The sequence below is a fragment of the Melanerpes formicivorus genome, unplaced genomic scaffold (genome assembly GCF_026170545.1).
Source record: "Melanerpes formicivorus ecotype bairdi unplaced genomic scaffold, bMelFor1.0.p_v2 SCAF_19, whole genome shotgun sequence".
Lineage (NCBI taxonomy): Eukaryota > Metazoa > Chordata > Aves > Piciformes > Picidae > Melanerpes > Melanerpes formicivorus.
The window spans coordinates 15296027-15316544 of NW_027142371.1; the positions used below are offsets into that span (position 1 = coordinate 15296027).

A 20518-nucleotide genomic window follows, 5' to 3' on the forward strand; every position below is an offset into this window, starting at 1 on the left:
CCTCCACTGCTGCCCCCCGTTTGAAACTGGTTTCCTGCAAGCAAGAGAGGCAGTGCCCCTGGGAGTGCTGGGGCCTGGGTGTTGAACTGTTTATACAGAGGGAGAGTGAGGAAACTTGTTAATAAAGCTTTCCTTTGGGAGAAAAATGGGATGGAGCTCCTTTGGCTGTCTCTTGCAGGGCTGGAGTCTGCTCTTGGGGGGTATGAACTTACCAGGCCAGTACCAGCTGCCTGCAGTGGCTGCTGGTGAGGAGCAGCTGAAATCTCCTGGCCCAGCCCTCTGGGCTGTTTGTCCATCAGCTCTTGGGCTGCTTTCTCATGAAGGGGAAATGCTGAACATCTGCAGCCTGCTCTTTCCTTTCCCCTGTCCTGGGATAGGACTGGAGGCAGGAGCTGCCATCGTGGCTCTCACAGGGCAGCAGGAAGCAGGCTCTGAGAGAAGCCTGAACTGCACAGCCTGCTGAGCTTCCAGAGGGAGGCTCCCAGCTGGGCCTGCAGCTTCTGGGGCTTCTTTCTGTCTTTCTTTCTTTTCCTCTTTTCCTTTCCCCCCCTACTCCTACAGGTAAAACTTCATCTCTGCCAAGGGGTTGGTGTGATGCCTCAGCCTGGAGCTGCTGGGGCTGGGAGCTCCCTGGGGATGCTTTGCCACCTCCCCAGCCCCTGCAGCGAGGGCTCTGGGGTGTTTTGGAGGCAGGTTGCTGAAGCCTTCCCTTCCTGGTTACAGCCCTGACAGCTTTTGTCACTTCCTGCTTTCTAAGCATGCTCCTGGCAGCAGTCACGGGTCCCAGCCCCTGGTTTCCTTCAGTGCTGGGTTGTGGGCTGCACTGCCCTGTGCAGAGGACAGGGAGACAAGGCTTCCTTCCCTGCACAAACCCAGGACCAGGAGCCCACGAAGCTCTGGAAGCCTGGGGAACACCCACCAGCTCTGTTGTAAGGGGGAGAAGTCTGGCAGCAACATTCCCCTTCTCCTCACCCCTGCCAACAGCCCTAGAGGCTCTCTAGGGCAGCCTGGGGCTGCCTTGGAGCTTGGAGAGGGTTTGTCCTGGGCAGGTTTTAGTCCTCTGGGGCTGGGCACTTGGCAGCTTCTGAGGGAAGCTGGGGCTGGAGCAAGGAGAAGGTGTGGGATTGCTGGAGATGACTCCGTGGGCAAATGGGATTCATCATCGTTGGTTTCAAGACATGAGTCAGAGGCAGCCGCCGGGAAGTGCCGGTGGAGCCGGGGGGAGAGGTCAGAGGCCAGCAGCGCCGTGCTGGGGTGCCCAGAGGGACGGCTGGGGAGAGCTGTGGTACCTGGGCAGCCCTCCCGCGCCGGCACTAGGCTCAGCTCCTCATCTAGCACGGCCCAGTGTGAAGTTAGGCTTTCAGTTGCCAGGGGAAAATGGGAGCAACTGGAGCTTGACTCAACCTGTTTGCCTCTGATTGTCAGCGCTCCTGTGCTCAGTGGAAGGAACTGGCTCAGCACCTTGCTCCTGGGGCACGGCAGAGCCTCTCCTGGTGGCAGCCTGCGTGCAGCACCTCGAGGAGTGGCACAGAGGGTGAGGGTGCTGCACAAACCTGGGGGCTGGGCACCCCGGACGCTGCCCCCGAAGGCAGCAACCTGCCCAGTCTGCACCCCACAGGGGATGTGCTGGTTGTGTTCCCTGCCTTGCCGCAGCCCCTTGTTCCTCCAACCCCACTGCTCCGCTCCATGTGCCGCAGCCCCCAGCCGCGCTGCAGCCGCTGCTCTGCAGCCCTCAGCCCTATTGCTCTCCATGTCACAGCTCCGCCGCACCCCGCGCTCCACAGCCCCCAGCCCCACTGCAGCTGCTGCTCTGCAGCCCCTTCCCTGACGCCCTTGACCTTGCCGCAGCCTCCGGTCCGGGTCCCGGCCCCGCCGGCGAGGCTGGAGTCATGACGCTGGAGCTCGTTCTCCACCGCTCCCTGGTGGTCTAGTGGTTAGGATTCGGCGCTCTCACCGCCGCGGCCCGGGTTCGATTCCCGGTCAGGGAAGCTCCCCTTTTGCCGTTCTCTCTCCCTGTCTTTTGCCGCCGTCCCCTCCCTCCGTCATCCGCGACCTCGCCCCCGCTCCACGCAGCCGCGCTGCCCGCACCCCAGCCGCGCACCGCGGCCGCTCTGCCGCTCGCCGGTGCGGTGCGGGGGCTCTCGGTGCGCAGGCGCCTCCCGCCCGCCCCTCCTCCGCCCGCCGTCGGCGTCGCCGGGTCCCGCTCGGTGTCTGGCGGCGGCGGCAGCGGCTGAGGGGACGCCGCCGCGGCCGGAGCGCGTTGACGCCGGGAGGAAGCCGAGCCGGAGCCGCAGCGTGGGGCCGGGGCTGCCCGGCCCCCGCCCGCCCGCGGGGCCGCAGGTGAGAGCGGCGGCGCTGGGCTGGGCCTGGCCGGGCCCGGCCCGCGGGCGGAGGCCAAGATGGAGCTGCCGGCGGCGAGGCGGCGGACGGGCACCGGCACGGGGCAGGGAGGCGGAACGGGAGCGCTGCGGCGGGGGGGCAGGAGGAGGAGGAGGGAGGGCAGCGGCTGGCGGCGTGTCCCCGGGCAGGATGCGCTGCGGGGTCCTGGCGCCGGCCGGCGAGCGCCGCAGAGCATCCCCGCGCCGGGGTCCCCCTCCCCGGGAGGCTGCTGCTGGGGCCGGGGGGAGATCCTCGCTCCCTGCCTGCCACCCGCATGCACATCCCCGCAGGGGCTGGGGGCCTGCGGCCTCTGCTCCCGGCGGGGGAAAAATCCAACCCAGCCCCCAAAAGCGAAAGGAAAAGGCCTGGGAAGGTGGATGGCGAAGGGCAGCGGGGTGGGGGCCGCGATCCGCCCTGGCCGGGCTCTGCCTGGGGGCTGCGGTTCAGCACTGATCTCATTTTTGACATCCCTTGCCCGACGCGGTTGTTGCCTCCAGGTTTGGGGGCGGTTGGGGTTTTTTATTTGCCCCTCCACACAGTCATTTCCCCCGGCTCAGATTAGGATGTGCTTAATGAATGACGTACTAAGCACCGGGAAGTAAATCCAGCCTTCCTCGGGAGAAACTTGCAAAGGCAGCACAATTCCCTTCCTTCCTGCGGCTCCTTCGGCTGCTTGGATTAGGAATTCCGGGCAGGTGATGGGGGGAGAGGGAACACCGCCGGGCGGATCGGGGGCAGGCAGCTCCCTGCTCGCAGCCTCTCCTGGTTCTCTGCTTTATCAACAGCCTGCTGGCGCAGGCAGGGTGACACCAGCCCCTTGGCTCTCTGACTGGAGTCTGTTCCCCTCCCGGAGCCCTTCCTCCCTCGCTGGGCAAGGTGAAAGCCATCCGTGGGGCAGAGAGAGGGAAGCCAAAGGCTCCTGTTGGGTTTTTGCAGGTCGGTTTTGTCTGGGGGTGTCAACTCCCCTGCGCTGTAGAGCCGTGGAGGCTTTAATGCTCTGTCTCCTGCGGCAGAGCTGCAAAGCAAAAGGCATCAATTTGGTAGCTCATCTTCCCCTGGCATGAAATCATTCTCTGAGCTGATGCCCTGCCTCCTGCCCTCATGCTGCCTTCTCTTCAGGCAGAGGAGATGTTCCCTCTGTGTGCCTGCTGCTGTGGAAGCAAACCCCTGGCAGGCCGCAGTCACCCAGTGGCTGCCCGCTGGTGCTTCACCCGTTTGGTGCTTCACCCGTTTGGTGCTTCACCCGTTTGGTGCTTCACCCATTTGGTGCCTGCACCAAGCTCTCAGGAGTGGCAAGCTGCAAGGCTTTCCTTCTGAAATGCGTCAGGCTGTGGAGCTCTGGGAGCGCTGGAGCAGCAGCAGCAGCAGCAGCAGCAGCCACCTTGGGTGGAATTTCTCCCTCTGCCACAGTTTGAGTTAAAGGCTTGGGGCTTGTTGTTGTTTTTCTCCAAGCTGTTGGGTTTGGGGCTGCTTAGGGTCAGGGTTTGCAGTTTGTTTTGCTTTGGAGGGGAAAGGACAGAGGCCTAATCTGGCTGAGAAACAGATGCCAAATTCGCTTGCATTAATGAATTGCCTCTGATAATTCGAGGGTGCTCTGCTCTGGAAGGGGGCAAAGAGGGAAGAGAAAGCTGGAGCTGAAGGGAAAATGAATTCAATAGACAGAGTTTATTGTTATTAGAGCATCTTCCTGTGGGCTTCCAGCTCTGAGGGCTTTGGAGAAGGGCTCAGGTTGGAAGGGACCTCAGAGATCATCTACTCCAACCTCTCCACCATGGACAGGGACAGCTCTCTCCAGTCTGCTGCTGAAGGCCTTGAGCAGAGGGGAGGCCTCCACAGCCACTCTGGGCAACCTGTTCCAGAGTCTCACCACCCTCATACTGAAGAACTGCTTCCTAAGATCCAGTCTAACCCTGCTCTGCCTCAGCTTCAAACCATTCCCCCATGTCCTGGCTCCAGACACCCTCATGAAAAGTGCCTCTGCAGCCTTCCTGCAGAACCCTTCAGGTACTGGAGGGCAGCTCTGAGGTCCCCCTGGAGACTTCTCCAGGCTCAGCACCCCCAGCTCCCTCAGCCTGTCCTCACAGCAGAGCTGCTCCAGCCCTTAGTTCATCTATGTTGCCTTCCACTGGACTCTCTCCAACAGCTCTGTGTCCTTCTGGTGCTGGGGACAGCCCAGCTGGAGGCAGTGTTTGAGGTGGGGTCTCAGCAGAGCAGTCAGGGGGCAGAATCCCCTCTCCTGCCCTGCTGCCCACCCTGCTCTGGCTGCAGCCCAGCCCATGGTTTGCTTTGGCCATGGTGCTGGCCATGCAGGAACTGCTTTATGGATGCCCCTGAGTTGTGAGGTGAGATCTGCACCTTTCCCTGAGCACAGAGAGCTCTTTCTCTCCCTCCTCTCTCTCTTTCATCTTCATCTTCCCCTGCTGTTGAAGGGGAGGTGCTGCAGTGTGGTCATTTTCCTCCTGAATTTGTGATGGCTTCTATTGATGGATTGCAGGTTCAGAGGCTGGGGGAAACCAAAGCAGAGGTTTCCCAGCCTCACAGGGGAGCTGCCTGCTACATTTAACCACCTTTTACCAGCCAGTGCCTGACAGAAGTGATGGGTTTGTAGCATGTCTGAGAGTGAAGCTTCTCTCCATGGGGGTGATTCCCAGCTTCTCACCCTGGGGGTGATTCCCAACACCCTTCCAGGCTCTCCTGAATGCCAAGCAGTCAGCCTTCTGCTCAGCTGGTGCTGCTCTGCCCTGTTCTGTGGTGGGGTTGCAGTGAGCTCATGTGGGTTGTGGCTGAGGTGGCACAGCCACCCTCCTGCCTCGCTGCTGAAGTCACCCAGGAGGGCTGGAGCCTGCCAGGGATGTGTTCTGCAGCAGAGGGCCTCAGTGCAGCTTTGTCCTCTTGCCCTGTGGGCAGGTGTCCATCCAGGCAGTAGAGTTAGAGTCCTCAGGCTGCAGAAGGAGGTGAGTGGTGCCCCAGGGGGAGTTGGGGACCTGACAGCAGACTCAGTGCTGTGGAGGCTTTTGGCCTGTGTGCTGGGGGCTGGCAGCAGTGGTGCTGTCCACCAGCAGCTCTCTTCCCTTGGGGAGCTTCAGGGAGGCTCTCTGTCTGTGTTTGAGCATCTTGGTAGTGAGCACTGGCAGAGGCCTAACTGGAGGAGTCAGGGAGTGGGGCTGCAGCCTGAAGGTGCTGCTGTGTCTCTTTATATTGACCTTGAGGAGTCCAGAGTAGCCTCCCAAGGGGGTCCTGCAAATGCTCTTTGTCCATGGGATGACTCAGAGCACCCCCCTGTACCTGCCCTGCACTCACTGGCTTGTTGCCCTTTTTCAGTCACTCTGCCAGTGTTTGCTCTTTCAGAGCACCAGGAGTGCTCATAAGCAGGGTTTCCTCTGCCTATGCAGATGGAAAGGGTCCAGCAGAGGCTGCAAAGATGCTGAGGGGCCTGGAGCAGCTCTGTGAGAAGGAATGACTGAGAGCCTGCAGCAGAGCAGCCCCAGAGGGGAGCTAAAGGAGCTGTGGGGGGCAAGAGGCTGGGGCCAGGCTCTGCTCAGTGGTGCCCAGGGACAGGCCAAGGAGCAATGGGCACAATCTGGAGCACAGAAGGTTCCATCTGAACCTTCCTTGGTGTGAGGGAGCAGAGCCCTGCAGCAGGCTGCCCAGAGAGGTTGTGGAGTCTCCTCTGGAGAGCTTCCAACCCCCCCTGGGCACTGTGCTCCTGGGCAGGCTCTGTGGGTGCCCTGCTGGAGCAGAGCTTGGCCTGGGTGAGCTCCAGAGGTCCCTTCCAACCCCTCCCTGCTGGGATTTAGGGGTTGAACTCTCTGGCTACCTGTCCTGGCCATCAGAGTTCTTCCACACATCCAGGATGATGGTGAGTGGACATCTGCAGAAGTCCAAGCCTGCAGGATCAGAAGGGAGCTGAGGAGCAGACCTGGGGCAGCTGCTCAGCACAGGCTGCCAGCAGGTTGCCCACACTTTGCAGAGCTGCTTGTGAGGGCCTGGCCTTGTTTTAATGCTTTCCTTTCATCCTCCTGGGTTTTTAGCCTGTCAGGTGCTCAGTGCTGATGCTGGTTGGGGGACCCAGGGACTGCTTTGCACCTGGGGGAGAGGAGCTGGGAGGGTGCCATGTCTCAAAGGTTCACTCAGAAGTTTCCTCAATCAATGAAGAAAGCAGAACCACAAACCCCAAACACAAACCCCAGAGCTGTCAGCAAATGTTTTGGGTTAGCTTCCAACTCATTTTGTTTCCTATTTCAGGCAGTGTAAACTGCTCCCAGAAAACCCACATTCCAGAGTGAAAAAGTGCCTCCAAAGATTGCTTGGATATTTCAGCCCCAGTGCTAGCAGCTGGCAAGAGAGGAGCAATGGCTGTGCTCACAGGAGAGCTACAGCATGAAAGAGCATCCCAGCTGGGGAGGTTTCTCACTGCATTCTTGAGGTGTGGGCTCCTCATGGGAGGGTGGAAGATGCCTTGACCATCCTTCCAGGGGGGGTTTATGTCCTGCCAACTTCTGCTTGCATCTGACCTTGGGTCTGCACAGCATTAGTCTGGAGGGTGGGATGGGTGCTAGGCAGGGGGACCTGGGCAGGCTGCAGAGGTGGCTGAGGAGAAGCTCAGGAGGGTCACTAAGGCACAGTGTTAAGGTCCTGCACCTAGGTCAGGGCAATCCCAGATATCAATCCAGGCTGGGAGTGATGCAGAGGAGGGCTTGGGGGTGCTGCTGGGTGAGAGGCTGGGCAGGAGCCAGCAGTGGGAGCCTGCAGCTCAGGAGGCCAAGGGCAGCCTGGGCTGCACCCAAAGCAGTGTGGAGAGAGGGATCCTGCCCCTCTGCTCTGCTCAGACCTCCCCTGGGGCACTGTGTCCAGTTCTGGAGCTGTCACCACAGGAAGGACCTGGAGCTGATGGAGAGGGCCCAGAGGAGGCCACAAAGATGCTCAGGGGCCCAGCACCCCCAGGTCCTTTTCTGCAGGGCTGCTCTCAGTCATTCCCCAGCCTGGGCTGGTTGCCCCAACCTGGGCACAGGACCTTACCCTTTGCCTTATTCAACCTCCTGAGCTTCTCCTCAGCCACCTCTGCAGCCTGTGCAGGTCCCTGTGGGTGTCACCCATCCCATCCTTCACACTCAGCCAACTCCTGTGAGCCCTGCAGGCTGATGATAGTTTGCAGGGCAGAGGAGGAAAGTCCAAAGGTTGCTGAGGTCATTGCAGTGACCAAGTAGGAGCTCCAAGAAGTAGAAACTGCCCAAGGTTTCTGTTTGCAGCTCCTCTTTGTGATCTCTGTGCTTTTTGGGCTGCATTTCAGAGGAGAATCCTCTTTGCCCTTTCCCCATTCCACAGTTGATGCCACAGAGGATTTTCTCTTCCTCTGATGCTGAGATCTTGGCACTTTCATTCGGCCTCAGAAGTGGTTTGAGGGCTGGCAGCTGGGTTGCAGTGGAGGGGGTGTGATGGGGGCCTGTGCCTGGGCCGGGTCAGGCACTGGAGGATTCTCCTTTCCTCATGGCAGGAGGATTTGGAAGCCAATTCCTGGAAAGAGAAAGAAAAGACACTCAGGCCTGGAGCTATCTGAGAGAGGAGCAGGAGATGCTCTTGGGAGCCTGAGGAGCCAACACTGACCATGTCTGCAGCGCTCTAGAGCCTGCCCTGCACAGGAGGTTCACCCAGGCAAGACCAAGGGAGAGGTTTGGCAGTTCAGGTTCCTCAGTGGGAAGCAATTAAGGGATTTCCCTCCTCCCCAGGGCTTCTGTCAGCAGGGGAGCTGGCACTCCTGCTGCTGGGGCGTGCAAGAGGCAGCAGAGCAAAGGGAGGTGTTGGGACCTGGCTGGGATGCTGGGCATGGCAGGCTGTGTCTGGGAGGTGAAACTACTGAGTGCTCAGTGTGCTTGTAGGATCCCTCTGGGATCAACTGGGATCTGCAGAGGGAGCTGAAGCAGTGCTTCCTTTTGGAGGTTCTGCTCTAGCTCAGGTCCAGCAGGGACTGGAGCTGTCCTGGTACGGTTCCAGGTCAGGCTGAGTCCTGCTTGGATCCAGAACACTTGGCCTGAGCTGCTCCACCTGAACCAAGCTGATCTGTGTGGTGTTTTGGTCAGAGACCTCACTGCCAGTGTGGGCTCTGGCTGGGGGTGAGGTGGTTCAGTGTGGGACCTTGGAGCTGGTGCCTGGTTTTCCCTTCCTGCCTCTGTGCTTTAGCTTTGGCTGCTTCTTGCTCCTCTGCTCCTCCCTGCTCCTTGTCTCCTGCTCTTCAGGGGGAGGGAAGGGACCATGAAACTCTGCAGTGCCTGACATTTGAGGTGAGCTGTTCCCAGAAGCAGGCAGATTTCCTGCTCTAATGGAGCTGAGAGCTTTGGTTACTGCTCAGAGCAGTGAATTGATTCCAGTTCCAGGCTCAATCCAAGCTGCTCTTCTTTGTGGACTTGGGGAGTGTTCTCCATCTGATAACTGAGGAGCTCTGCTGCACAGGGATGCTGCTCCTCCACACAGTTCCCATCCTGAGGTGTGCCTCCAGGAGATGTTCTGCTGAGAGGGAGGAAGAAAAATGCATCTATGCACTTCAGCAGCCTCCAGAGAGCAAGCAAGGAGGAGTCAAAGCCATCAGAGAGAGGAGGAGTCACTACCTGTGCTGTCAACAAGGCACTGGAAGGAGCAGGGCTCTGAGATGAGATGGAGGAAGCAGGGTTGAGCTTCCCTCCCAGGGCTGCAGGGCCTTCTGCCTTTCTTCTCTTGCTGCTTTAGGTGGAAGAGAGGCTGAATGTGCTGATGCTGTGCTGTACACTGCAGGGGGGAGGGCTGTGCCCTGGCAGAGGCAGGGATGCAGTTACACATCAGTAGGACCACAGAATGATTTGGGTTGGAGGGATCCTCAAAGCTCCTCCATTTCCAGCCCCTGCCATGGGCAGGGACACCTCCTCCTAGCCCAGCTTGCTCAAGGCCCCATCCAGCCTGGCTTGCAATGCTTGGAGCCACCACAGCTGCCCTGGACAACCTGTCCCAGTGCCTCACCACCCTCAGGGGGAAGAATTTCTTTCCAAGGTCTGATCTAAATCCAGCTTCTTAGAAAGGAGGTGGTTGGACCTGGATGGTCTTGAAGGTCCCTTCCAACCCAGAGCACTCTGTGACTCTGTAATTCTGGCCTTTGAGTTTTAAGCCTCCTGAAGTGTGCTGCCAGCCTCCCAGCTGAGCTGTAGATGTGTTCAGATGTTCTGTTCCTTCCCCCAGGTCTCATGTTGGGAAGCTCAGTCACAGTTAGGGGCAAACCCATGGTTTTTCCTTAGTGCCAGGGTCCCAAGGCATGTCTGCAGCCTGAAATGCAGGCTGTGTCTCCCCCTGCTCATCACTGCTGAGTTAGGAGGAAGGCAGCAGGACAAACACCATCCCCAGCTGCTCTCTTACTGCTGAATTACGGCTCTGGGGTTGGGTTGGTTTCTTCTGGGTTTGTAGGCAGCCATGAAATGCTGTTGCCAGACTGAGGGAGAGCACCAGGGACCCCATGCACCAGGGACCCCATGCACCAGGGACCCCATGCACCAGGGGCACCATGCACCGGGGACCCCATGCACCAGGGACCCCATGCACCAGGGGCCCCATGCACCAGGGGCCCCATGCACCAGGGGCACCATGCACCAGGGGCCCCATGCACCAGGGGCCCCATGCACCAGGGGCCCCATGCACCAGGGACCCCATGCACCAGGGGCTCCATGCACCAGGGGCCCCATGCACCAGGGGCTCCATGCACCAGGGGCACCAGGCACCAGGGGCACCATGCACCAGGGGCACCATGCACCAGGGACCCCATGCACCAGGGGCACCATGCACCAGGCACACCATGCACCAGGGACCCCATGCACCAGGCACACCATGCACCAGGGGCACCATGCACCAGGGACCCCATGCACCAGGGGCACCATGCACCAGGGGCACCAGGCACCAGGGGCACCAGGCACCAGGGGCACCATGCACCAGGGACCCCATGCACTAGGCACACCATGCACCAGGGGCACCATGCACCAGGGGCACCAGGCACCAGGCACACCATGCACCAGGGGCACCATGCACCAGGGGCACCATGCACCAGGGGCACCAGGCACCAGGGGCACCATGCACCAGGGGCACCATGCACCAGGCAGTGTGTGGGTGAAATGTGTGCAGAGAACTGCAGAGTGGTTTGGATCAGAAGGGAGCTCCAGAGCTCACCCAGCCCAACCCCTGCCCTCAGCAGGGACATCCTGCCCTGCAGCAGCTTGCTCACAGCCTTCTCCAGCCTCACCTTGCACAGCTCCAGCCATGAGGCTGCTCCCTCCCTGGGCAACCTGCTGCAGGGTTCCAGCAGCCTCCTGGGGCACAACTTGCTCCTCACCTCCAATCTCAATCTGCTCTGCTCTCATTTCAAACCTCTGCCCCTGGTGCTGTCCCTGCAGGCCTTTGGGAGCAGTCCCTCTGCAGCCTTCTGGGAGCAGAGGTTTGTCTGGGGACCTGGAGGTGGTCTGCTTGGTCCCCTTGGGGAGGTGTTGGTCTGTGTGGAGGGGCTTGATGAGCTTGGGTTGGTGCTCAGCCCTTCACCCTGGCACAGGGGCTGAGCTCCATGGATCTGCTGGAGCATCTCCAAAGAAAGGCCTCAAGGATGAGTAGAGGGCTGGAGCTCCTCTGCTGTGGAGGTAGACTGAAGGCTCTGAGGAGACCTCATTGTGGCCTTCCAGGATCTGCAGGGGGCTACAAGAAAGCTGGGGAGGGACTTCTGAGGGGGTCAGGGAGGGATAGGACTGGGGGGGATGGAGCAGAACTAGAGGTGGGGAGATTGAGATTGGCTGTGAGGAAGAAGTTGTTGCCCAGGAGGGTGGTGAGAGCCTGGCACAGGCTGCCCAGGGAGGTGGTGGAAGCCTCCTGCCTGGAGGTGTTTGCAGCCAGGCTGCAGGTGGCTGTGAGCAACCTGCTGTGGTGTGAGGTGTCCCTGCCCATGGCAGGGGGTTGGGGCTGGCTGAGCCTTGAGCTCCCTCCCAGCCCTGACAGTTCTGTGGTCTTTATCTTGCAGCCTGTGCCCTGTTTGTGTTCAGGGCACCACTTACCCCTGGTGATGTCTTGCTGGGGGGGGGTTGGTGTTAATTTTGGGGGGGGTTTGCAGGGTTCTTGGGGCTCATCTGCATGGTGCAGTTCAGCAGGCAGTGCTCAGGTCAGTGTTGCAGCCTGCTCCCAGCACTTCAGCCCCTGCAGAGTGCTGCTTCTAGGGTGGGAAAGAGCTTCCAGTTAGAATCTTACTGCTGTGCTGTGTGATTCTGTCTGCAGTCTCCTGGAAGCAGCAGGTTTGGGGCAGGTTTGAAAGGCTTTTCAACCTTCAGCCACCTCTTCCACCCCCAGTGCTCTCTGCTGGCCTGTTCTGCTCAGCTGCAGGCTGCAGGAGCAGCAGCCCAGTGCCAGGGCGAGGTTGGGCTGCCAGGGCAGGCTGACAATTGGAGCCTTCACACCCAGGAGCCTGCACCTGAAGCTGCTGGAGCTCTGCTGCCCTGCATCCCAGAGCTGCTGGCAGAGCCTGAGGTGCCTCAGCCCGGAGCTGAGCTGGCAAAGGCTCTGTGCTGGCACAGGCTCTGTGCTGGCAAAGGCTCTGTGCTGCTGGCTCTGTGCTGGCACAGGCTCTGTGCTGCTGGCTCTGTCCTGGCACAGGCTCTGTGCTGCTGGCTCTGTGCTGGCAAAGGCTCTGTGCTGGCACAGGCTCTGTGCTGCTGGCTCTGTGCTGCTGGCTCTGTGCTGGCACAGGCTCTGTGCTGCTGGCTCTGTGCTGCTGGCTCTGTGCTGGCACAGGCTCTGTGCTGCTGGCTCTGTGCTGCTGGCTCTGTGCTGGCACAGGCTCTGTGCTGCTGGCTCTGTGCTGCCAGCTCTGTGCTGGCACAGGCTCTGTGCTGCTGGCTCTGTGCCGGCACAGGCTCTGTGCTGGTACAGGCTCTGTACTGCCAGCTCTGTGCTGGCACAGGCTCTGTCCTGGCACAGGCTCTGTCCTGGCACAGGCTCTGTACTGCCAGCTCTGTGCTGGCACAGGCTCTGTCCTGGCACAGGCTCTGTCCTGGCACAGGCTCTGTCCTGGCACAGGCTCTCTGCTGCCAGCTCTGTGCTGGCACAGGCTTTGTCCTGGCACAGGCTTTGTCCTGGCACAGGCTCTGTCCTGGCACAGGCTCTGTGCTGGCACAGGCTCTCTGCTGCCAGCTCTGTGCTGGCACAGGCTCTGTCCTGGCACAGGCTCTGTCCTGGCACAGGCTCTGTGCTGCCAGCTCTGTGCTGGCACAGGCTCTGTCCTGGCACAGGCTCTGTGCTGGCACAGGCTCTGTCCTGGCACAGGCTCTGTGCTGCCAGCTCTGTCCTGGCACAGGCTCTGTGCTGGCACAGGCTCTGTGCTGCCAGCTCTGTGCCAGCACAGGCTCTGTCCTGGCACAGGCTCTGTCCTGGCACAGGCTCTCTGCTGCCAGCTCTCTGCTGCCAGCCCTGCCATGGGGAGCCCTGGCTGCATGCAGCCTCCTGAGCAGTGCAGCTTGGTGCTGCAGCTGGGGGCTGTTGGCCTTGGCAGGCCTGCCCAGCCCCACGGTGCCTGCTCAGCACCACAGCTCCCCTGGCTTGGCTCTGCTCTGCAGGTCTCTCTCCTGCTGTGGGACCCAGCCCCTGCAGTCAGGCTCCCTGGGGCTGGTTTGGCTTCTGACCTCCCCGCAGCATCCAGGCCCCTCTGGAAAGCAGACAGATCTGCTCTGCTCTGCTGCTGCTGCTGCTGCTTCATGGCCTCACAGGGAAGCCTTTGGATGTGTCTCAGAAGCCCTCTCTAGCTTGTTTTGCTTTTTCTTTCAGGAGGAAATGGGATTGTTCTCTCCTCTGGCAGTTTGTGTGAGGAAGTGAAACAGCTCAAGAGTGAAGTCTCCTCCCCTCTCCCCTCCAAACCTGGGGAAATACTCTTGAGCAACTGGGAGAGGAAAGGGGATTTTAGGTACACTTCACTTTGCAAAAGACAAAAAGCTTTGGGTCTGAAGCCTCCACAACTCAGCTGAGTGTTGCTGGAGTCCTTGGGGACCTTCTTGGGCTGGCAGAACCTGATTGGATGTGTGAGGTAAAAGTGAACTGGGGGGGGGGGAGGGAAAGTTTCTTTCCTGTTTGTCTTCTGGAATTAGGAAGCTTAATTGTTAGAGGAAAATCAGGTAGGGGAGAAAAGAGTAAAGTGTATCCCAGAATGGTAGAGTCCTAGAGTGTGGCAGGTTACAGACTGCCCTGGGAGTGGGGAGCAAAAAGGGAGACCTTGGTGTTACAGAGGCAATCACCTTGGCTTCCTGGTGCTCCTCTAAAGGGGCTTCAGCTTTCCTTTCCCTGCTGTCTGGAAGCTTGGCTCTGTCCTTTGTGCCCAGCTCTGACACTTGGCTTTTTTACTCATAACTCCTGGAGAGGAAGGTTTGCCTGCTGGGTGGGGGAAACCCCAGTGGCAGAGAACAAGAGCTTGACAGCAGGCAGAGTGTCTCCAAGGCAGACCCCAGAGCTGATGGGGTGAGACCAGGTTGGAGATGTGTGAATTCCCTTCTCCTGGTGGCACACCCTGCAGCTGGGCAGGCTGCAGAGCTGCTGGAGAGAAGCTCCAGAGGTTCAGTAAGGCAAAGTGTAAGGTCCTGCCCCTAGGTCAGGGCAATCCTAGATAGCAGTCCAGGCTGGGGGTGATGAGATTGAGAGCAGCCCTGCAGAGAAGGACTTGGGGGTGCTGCTGGGTGAGAGGCTGGGCAGGAGCCAGCAGTGGGAGCCTGCAGCTCAGGAGGCCAAGGGCAGCCTGGGCTGCACCCAAAGCAGTGTGGCCAGAGGGAGAGAGAGGATCCTGCCCCTCTGCACTGCTCTGACCTCACCTGCAGGGCTGTGCTCAGCTCTGGAGCCCTCAGCACAGACAGGACATGGAGCTGATGGAGAGGGTCCAGAGGAGGCCACAAAGATGCTCAGGGGGCTGGGGCAGCTCTGCCACAAGGACAGGCTGAGGGAGCTGGGGTTCAGCCTGGAGAGGAGAAGGCTGCTGGCAGAGCTCAGAGCAGCTCCCAGCAGCTGAAGGGCTCCCAGCAGGCTGCAGAGGGACTGCTCCCAAAGGCCTGCAGGGACAGCACCAGGGGCAGAGGTCTGAAATGAGAGCAGAGCAGATTGAGATTGGAGGTGAGGAGCAAGTTGTGCCCCAGGAGGCTGCTGGAGCACTGCAGCAGGTTGCCCAGGGAGGGAGCTGAGGCCTCATGGCTGGAGCTGTGCAAGGGGAGGCTGGAGAAGGCTGTGAGCAAGCTGCTGCAGGGCAGGATGTCCCTGCTGAGGGCAGGGGTGCACTGGGTGGCCTTTGGAGCTCCCTTCTGATCCAAACCATTCTGTGATTCATTTCTGCTGTCCCTTAGGCCATTAGAGGAAACCATTTCAAAGTCATTGCCAACTGTCCAGGAGTGAAGCTGCTGAGAGTCTTCACTCTGCTCCTAAGGCAGCTGTGCAGTAACTTTGGTCTGGCTGGCAGCTTGTCAAGCTTTAGTACTTGGTTTGTAAGCTTTGATAATGCAGAGGTTTGAGCACTGTTTGGCTTTGGAGCTGGGGAGCCTTGCTCACCTTTCATTTGCCTCCACAGCTGAGAGCAAAAGATGATGTGGCCTTGCTTTGCTCCATCTCCTGCCACTGTCTGCTGAGTGCAGCCTGTCACCTCCTGCCCTGCCAGATTAGTCTCTGATAAACCATAGAATCCCAGAGAGGACCTTCCAAGCTCACCCAGTCCAGGCCCCTGCAGCCCCCAGGACAGCCCCAACCAGAGCAGGTTGCTCAGAGCCACAACCAGCCTGAGCTGCAGTGGTGCCAGGCATGGGGCAGCTCCCAGCTCCCTGGCAGCCTGGGCCAGGCTCTCCCCACCCTCAGTGGCAAACATCTCTTCCTTCTCTCCAGCCCAAATGCCCTCACCTCTGACTCAAACCATCACCCCTGCAGGCCCTGCTCAGAAGTCTGTCCCCAGGTTTCTTCCAAGCCTCCTTTGCCCTTCCTTTCATGCAGGAGAGGATCACTGCAGCATGGTCTCTGCCTCAGACTGCCTCTGTGGCTTTTTCAGATGTCCTCTGTAACCTCACCCAGCCTTCTGGGCAGGCAGAAGCTGCCTGTGCAGTGGGAAGGTGATGCTGAGAGCAGCACTGTCTCCCCAGCCTGTTGCTGAAGTTACTTTGATCCCTGTGGTGCATTTGCTGCTCCATCAGCCTGGTGCCAACCTGCAGCACTGGAGCTCTGTGCTCACATCCTGGCAGCTGATCCAACCTGAACCTTTTGCCCCAGGAGACAGCAGACAACTTTGTGTTACTGTTTGTAAACCTTCTGTTGTCAGACTGCTGTGACCCAGCAGTGCCAGTTCCATCCTCCTGTGGGGGAGCTCCCCTCTGTCTTCCAAGCATCCTTCTGCTGGTTTCCTGCTGTGGCAGCATGGCTGCAGTCCCAAGCAAGGGGATTTTCCCAGCTGGGCAGAAGGAGGAACTGCCCTGCCCTGAGGCTGCAGAGCCCTGGAGCAGGCTGCCCAGGGAGGAGGTGGAGTCTCCTGCTCTGGAGAGGTTCACAAGCCACCTGGATGTGTTCCTGTGTGACTCCTCCAGGTGAGCCTGGCTAGGCAGGGGGCTTGGGCTGGGTGATCTCCAGAGGTGCCTTCCAGCCCCCACCATGCTGTGAGTCAGTCAGTGTGATGCTAGGGAGGGGGCTGAGTGCAGCCTGAAGCAGTTTGCTTTGCCTTCAGCCTTTTCACATCACTTCTCCAATGCTGATTCATGTTGCAAGTGGTGTGAGGGAGCCAGGATGTGAAAGTGGAGCCCTGGGAGCTTCTGCTCTGGCCAGGGACGTGTTGCATGACTGACTTCATTTGCCCTCATTGCAGCACTCTCTCTGATGGCTGTGGAATAGCTCAGGCCCAGGCCAGAGATGGACTTTGCAGCAGTGCATCCCAGAGACAGTTGCCTTTGTCAGCAGCATTTGGAGCTGGGTGGGGACAGTCCTGGGGAGAAGTGGTGAAATAAAGAAGTTGTGCTGCCCCTGGCAGAGGGCAGGGAGGGCAGAGGCAGCAGCTGTGCTTCCCAGCAGAAAGATCTGAGCAAACTCCTGGTTTCTGTAAGGGGAAGGTTCATTTGTGCCTGGGGGCTGGAAGAGGAGGAGGTGCTGAGCACTCCTGTGGGGGAAACACTGTCTTAGGTAATCAGACCCAGAGCTGCAGGGCAGATGGGGCTGGGAGAGCTGGCTGTGGTGTGAGCAGACTGGGGGAGCCCCAGGCTGTCCTCAGCATCTTCCCTCTCTGTGGTACAGACTTTGCACAGTGCTGCTGTGCTGCTGACCTGAGTTTGCATTCATGGGGCCTTGGTTTGGTTATCCTCATGGAGTGGTTGGGTTGGAAGGGACCTCAAAGCTCACCCAGCTCCAGCCCCCTGCCGTGGGCAGGGACACCTCCCACCAGCCCAGGCTGCTCAGGGCCTCATCCAGGCACCTTCAGGGAGGAGGCATCCACAAGGTCCCTGAGCAACCTGTGCCAGGGTCTCCCCACCCTCACTGGAAGGAATTTCTTCCTCATCTGCAGTCTCAATCTGCCTTCTTCCAGCTCAGAGCCATTTGCCCTCATCCTGTCACTGCCATCTGCTGCCAAAACTCCCTCCCCAGCTTTCTTGCTGCTCCCCTTCATTCCTTAACCTTGTCTTGGGATTTTCACACACACAGATGTGTTTATCTAGCACTTCTGCCTTTCCCCAGCCTGTTTCCCTCTGGGTGCTGGGTTTGAGGCTGGGCTCCATCCCTTAGGCTCTGCTCTTGAAGGCTTCCCTCCCTTCGGCCTTCCTCTCCTCCCTTTGCTGGTAGCCTGAGTGGCCTGCAGGAGCAGGGGGCAGGCATTCACAGGGCATTACAGGCTGGGTATTATGTAGAGCTCTGGGTCAGTGGATCTGGCTGGCTGCATAATGAGATTGAGCTGGGAGATCAAAACATTCCTGAGTCACTAAAGGAAGAGCTGCCAGGGGCAGCAGGAAGCAGCCCAGCAGGGGCTGCGGTGGGCAGGGAGCTGCCAGCCTGTGGGGAGGGGAAGGAGCTGGCAGGGCTCTCTCATGCAGGTTAATGTTTAGCAGAGGAACTTTCCCCTGGGATTTATTTTGGTCTCCTTTGGTTATTTCCAGCTGTAAATCAGGTTTTCTGCTGTGAATGGAACCTTACAGAGTGGGTTGGGCTGGAAGGGAACTCCAAAGGCCACCCAGTGCACCCCCTGCCCTCAGCAGGGACATCCTGCCCTGCAGCAGCTTGCTCACAGCCTTCTCCAGCCTCACCTTGCACAGCTCCAGCCATGAGGCCTCAGCTCCCTCCCTGGGCAACCTGCTGCAGGGTTCCAGCAGCCTCCTGGGGCACAACTTGCTCCTCACCTCCAATCTCAATCTGCTCTGCTCTCATTTCAAACCCCTGCCCCTGGTGCTGTCCCTGCAGGCCTTTGGGAGCAGTCCCTCTGCAGCCTGCTGGGAGCCCTTCAGCTGCTGGGAGCTGCTCTGAGCTCTGCCTGCAGCCTTCTCCTCCCCAGGCTGTGTTGAAGTAGCTGGGAGGCTGGGGAAAATCTTGTTGCTTGCATCCAGATGAGGACAGCAACCCTCTTCTGTATCCCCTGGGTTGAGTACACTCTGAGCTGGCTGCTCTGAGCCTTCTCTCCCTACCTGGCCTCTGCCCCTGCCCTGCCAGCTGAGCTGGGGGGGCTGTGTCCTGGTCACCTCGGGCTCCCTTCCTCCTCCTGCTCTGAAGTGAGACTTGGCTTTTCTGCTGGGGGCTGTGCTGCAGGCTGAGGGGATGTGCACAGGGTGAGGATGTGGTGGTGTGGGTGGCAGAAGGAGCTGGTGTTGCTCTCCATGAGCCATGGCCCAGGTAGGGTGGCACAGATCATGGCACAGTGACACTGAGCTCTCCATGCACTTCCCCATCCCCAGCTGTGCTGTGCTCTGTGGAGGAAGCTGCTGGGCAGACAAAGCTCTTCTCTCTAAGGCAGTTACAAAGCCCAGCAGCCTCTAGCAGCTGTGAGAGCATCTGAACACCACCAGAGCTCTGTGGGCTGGGGCCAGAGCCTGGCTCTGCCTCACCTTGCCCCCAGCTTGTGCTGGAGCTGCCAGCCTGCTGTCTCAGCTGAGCTGCTTCAGCAGCCTCTCTCTAACAACATCACAGATCACCAGGACCTGAAACACAAACTTCTCCTGTTCTAAGGACAGACACTGCACAGACACCCAGGTAAAACAGCCCAGAGTCCTGCTGAGGGCTCTTGGAGTTCCTGTGTCACCAGGGCCTCTGTTTCAGACAAGTGCCTGGGGACAGCTTGGGGAGAGGAGGCTGAAGCTGCAGATGGAAGCACAGAGTCATTGACTAATCTGTGGTTTAAAGCAGCTGTAACTGCCTTGGAGAGCTGATCAATCCCAAAGAGAAGTATTTGCATTGTGGAGACTCACCCTGGTGTAGAATATTCTGGGCAGGAGAAACAGCCAGGTCCCATTCTGGACTTGCACATCAAGGAGGCACCTTGCTCTCTGAGACCTTCACCTGCAGGGCTGGGCCCAGCTCTGGAGCCTTCAGCACAGCAAGGACCTGGGCCTGATGGAGAGCATCCAGAGGAGGCCACAAAGATGCTCAGGGGGTTAGAGCAGCTCTGCTACAGGGCCAGGCTGAGGGAGCTGGGGTTCAGCCTGGAGAGGAGAAGGCTGCAGGCAGAGCTCAGAGCAGCTCCCAGCAGCTGAAGGGCTCCCAGCAGGCTGCAGAGGGACTGCTCCCAAAGGCCTGCAGGGACAGCACCAGGGGCAGTGGTTTGAAATGAGAGCAGAGCAGATTGAGATTGGGGGTGAGGAGCAAGTTGTGCCCCAGGAGGCTGCTGGAGCCCTGCAGCAGGTTGCCCAGGGAGGGAGCTGAGGCCTCATGGCTGGAGCTGTGCAAGGGGAGGCTGGAGAAGGCTGTGAGCAAGCTGCTGCAGGGCAGGATGTCCCTGCTGAGGGCAGGGGTGCACTGGGTGGCCTTTGGAGCTCCCTTCCAGCCCAACCCATTCTGGGGTTCTGTGATTTGAGTGACAGCATAAGGAAAATACTGCTCCAGAGCCTCCCAGATGTGCTGTGTGGTGCCAGCTGTGTGGTGCCAGCTGTGTGGTGCCAGCTGTGTGGTGCCAGCTGTGTGGGAGGCAGGTGTGCAGTGTCTCAGTGCTGCTGCTGCTCTCCACACTCAGCTGCCCTGGGTGCAGAGGCACAGGAGGTGACCTCACTGCTGCTCCATTCCCTCCTGTCCCCAGCAGGCTCCCAGGCAGTGCTGGGAGCAGACAGTGTGAGCACCCTGCAAGGAGCCTGCCCCACAGGAGCTGCTGACCCAGCTGCTCTGCTTTCTGTTTTGTCTCCAGGAGGTTGACTTCTGGTGGTGTGTGGAGGCTGTCACCCCTGCCCTGCTCTCCAGATCCAGTCTTTGAAGGTGAGTCCTGCAGCCTTTGCTTCCTTCCAGCTAAACAACCCCCCACTCATTTAGGTGCAAAAGAATGCAGAGCAAACAGAGCTCAGAGCTGCTCAGAGGAACCTCCCAGGCCTCACAAAGCCTAAACCATTTCTTTTCTTCACCACACAGCCTTGGCCAAGTTTCTCTCCTCTCTCTTTCAAAAATGACCTTTTTTCACCCTTGAAAAACGCCAGATTGTGAGACCTGAACTCAGCTCCCTCCCTGGCATCCTGCTGCAGCCTTCCAGCAGCCTCCTGGGGCACAGCTTCCTCCTCACCTCCAATCTCAATCTGCTCTGCTCTCATTTCAAACCCCTGCCCCTGGTGCTGTCCCTGCAGGCCTTTGGGAGCAGTCCCTCTGCAGCCTGCTCGTAGCCCCCTGCAGGTCCTGGGAGCTGCTCTGAGCTCTGCCTGCAGCCTTCTCCTCCCCAGGCTGCACACCCCCAGCTCCTCAGCCTGGCCCTGTGGCCCCCAGCCCCCTGAGCATCTCTGTGTCCCTCCTCTGGACCTGCTCCATCAGGGCCCTCAGCACCACATCTCCAGGGCTTTGAAACCCCCCCTGGGGTGGGACTCCTCCAGTGCCCAAGGCAGCCTGTTCCAGTGCTCAGCCACTCTTCAGTGCTGAGAGCTGAGCAGCAGCAGAGCTTCTGGCACTCAGGTGGTTAAAGCTGTGCTGTTTAATCCAGAGGATTACC

At 59.4% G+C, this 20518-nt stretch overlaps 1 protein-coding gene and 1 non-coding gene across 4 annotated transcripts in view; both read left to right on the forward strand.

Annotated features, from left to right (window-relative positions):
- Positions 1–1916: 1916 nt before the first annotated feature.
- On the forward strand, positions 1917–1988 carry TRNAE-CUC (transfer RNA glutamic acid (anticodon CUC)). Its single transcript has one exon. It is a non-coding gene; the product is annotated as a tRNA-Glu (tRNA).
- A 180-nt stretch (positions 1989–2168) lies between these two features.
- DNAJC5 (DnaJ heat shock protein family (Hsp40) member C5) overlaps positions 2169–20518 on the forward strand; it is a 29769-nt gene continuing 11419 nt past the window's right edge. Inside the window, exons 1-2 of one of the 3 annotated variants that reach the window (XM_068150306.1) lie at positions 2169–2340; positions 19736–19803. The gene's annotated coding sequence lies outside the window, so the exon portion shown is untranslated. Of the gene's footprint in view, positions 2341–13185; positions 13322–13361; positions 13442–19735; positions 19804–20518 lie in introns of those variants that run through there. The other 2 variants (XM_068150307.1, XM_068150308.1) reach the window with 2 other exon arrangements.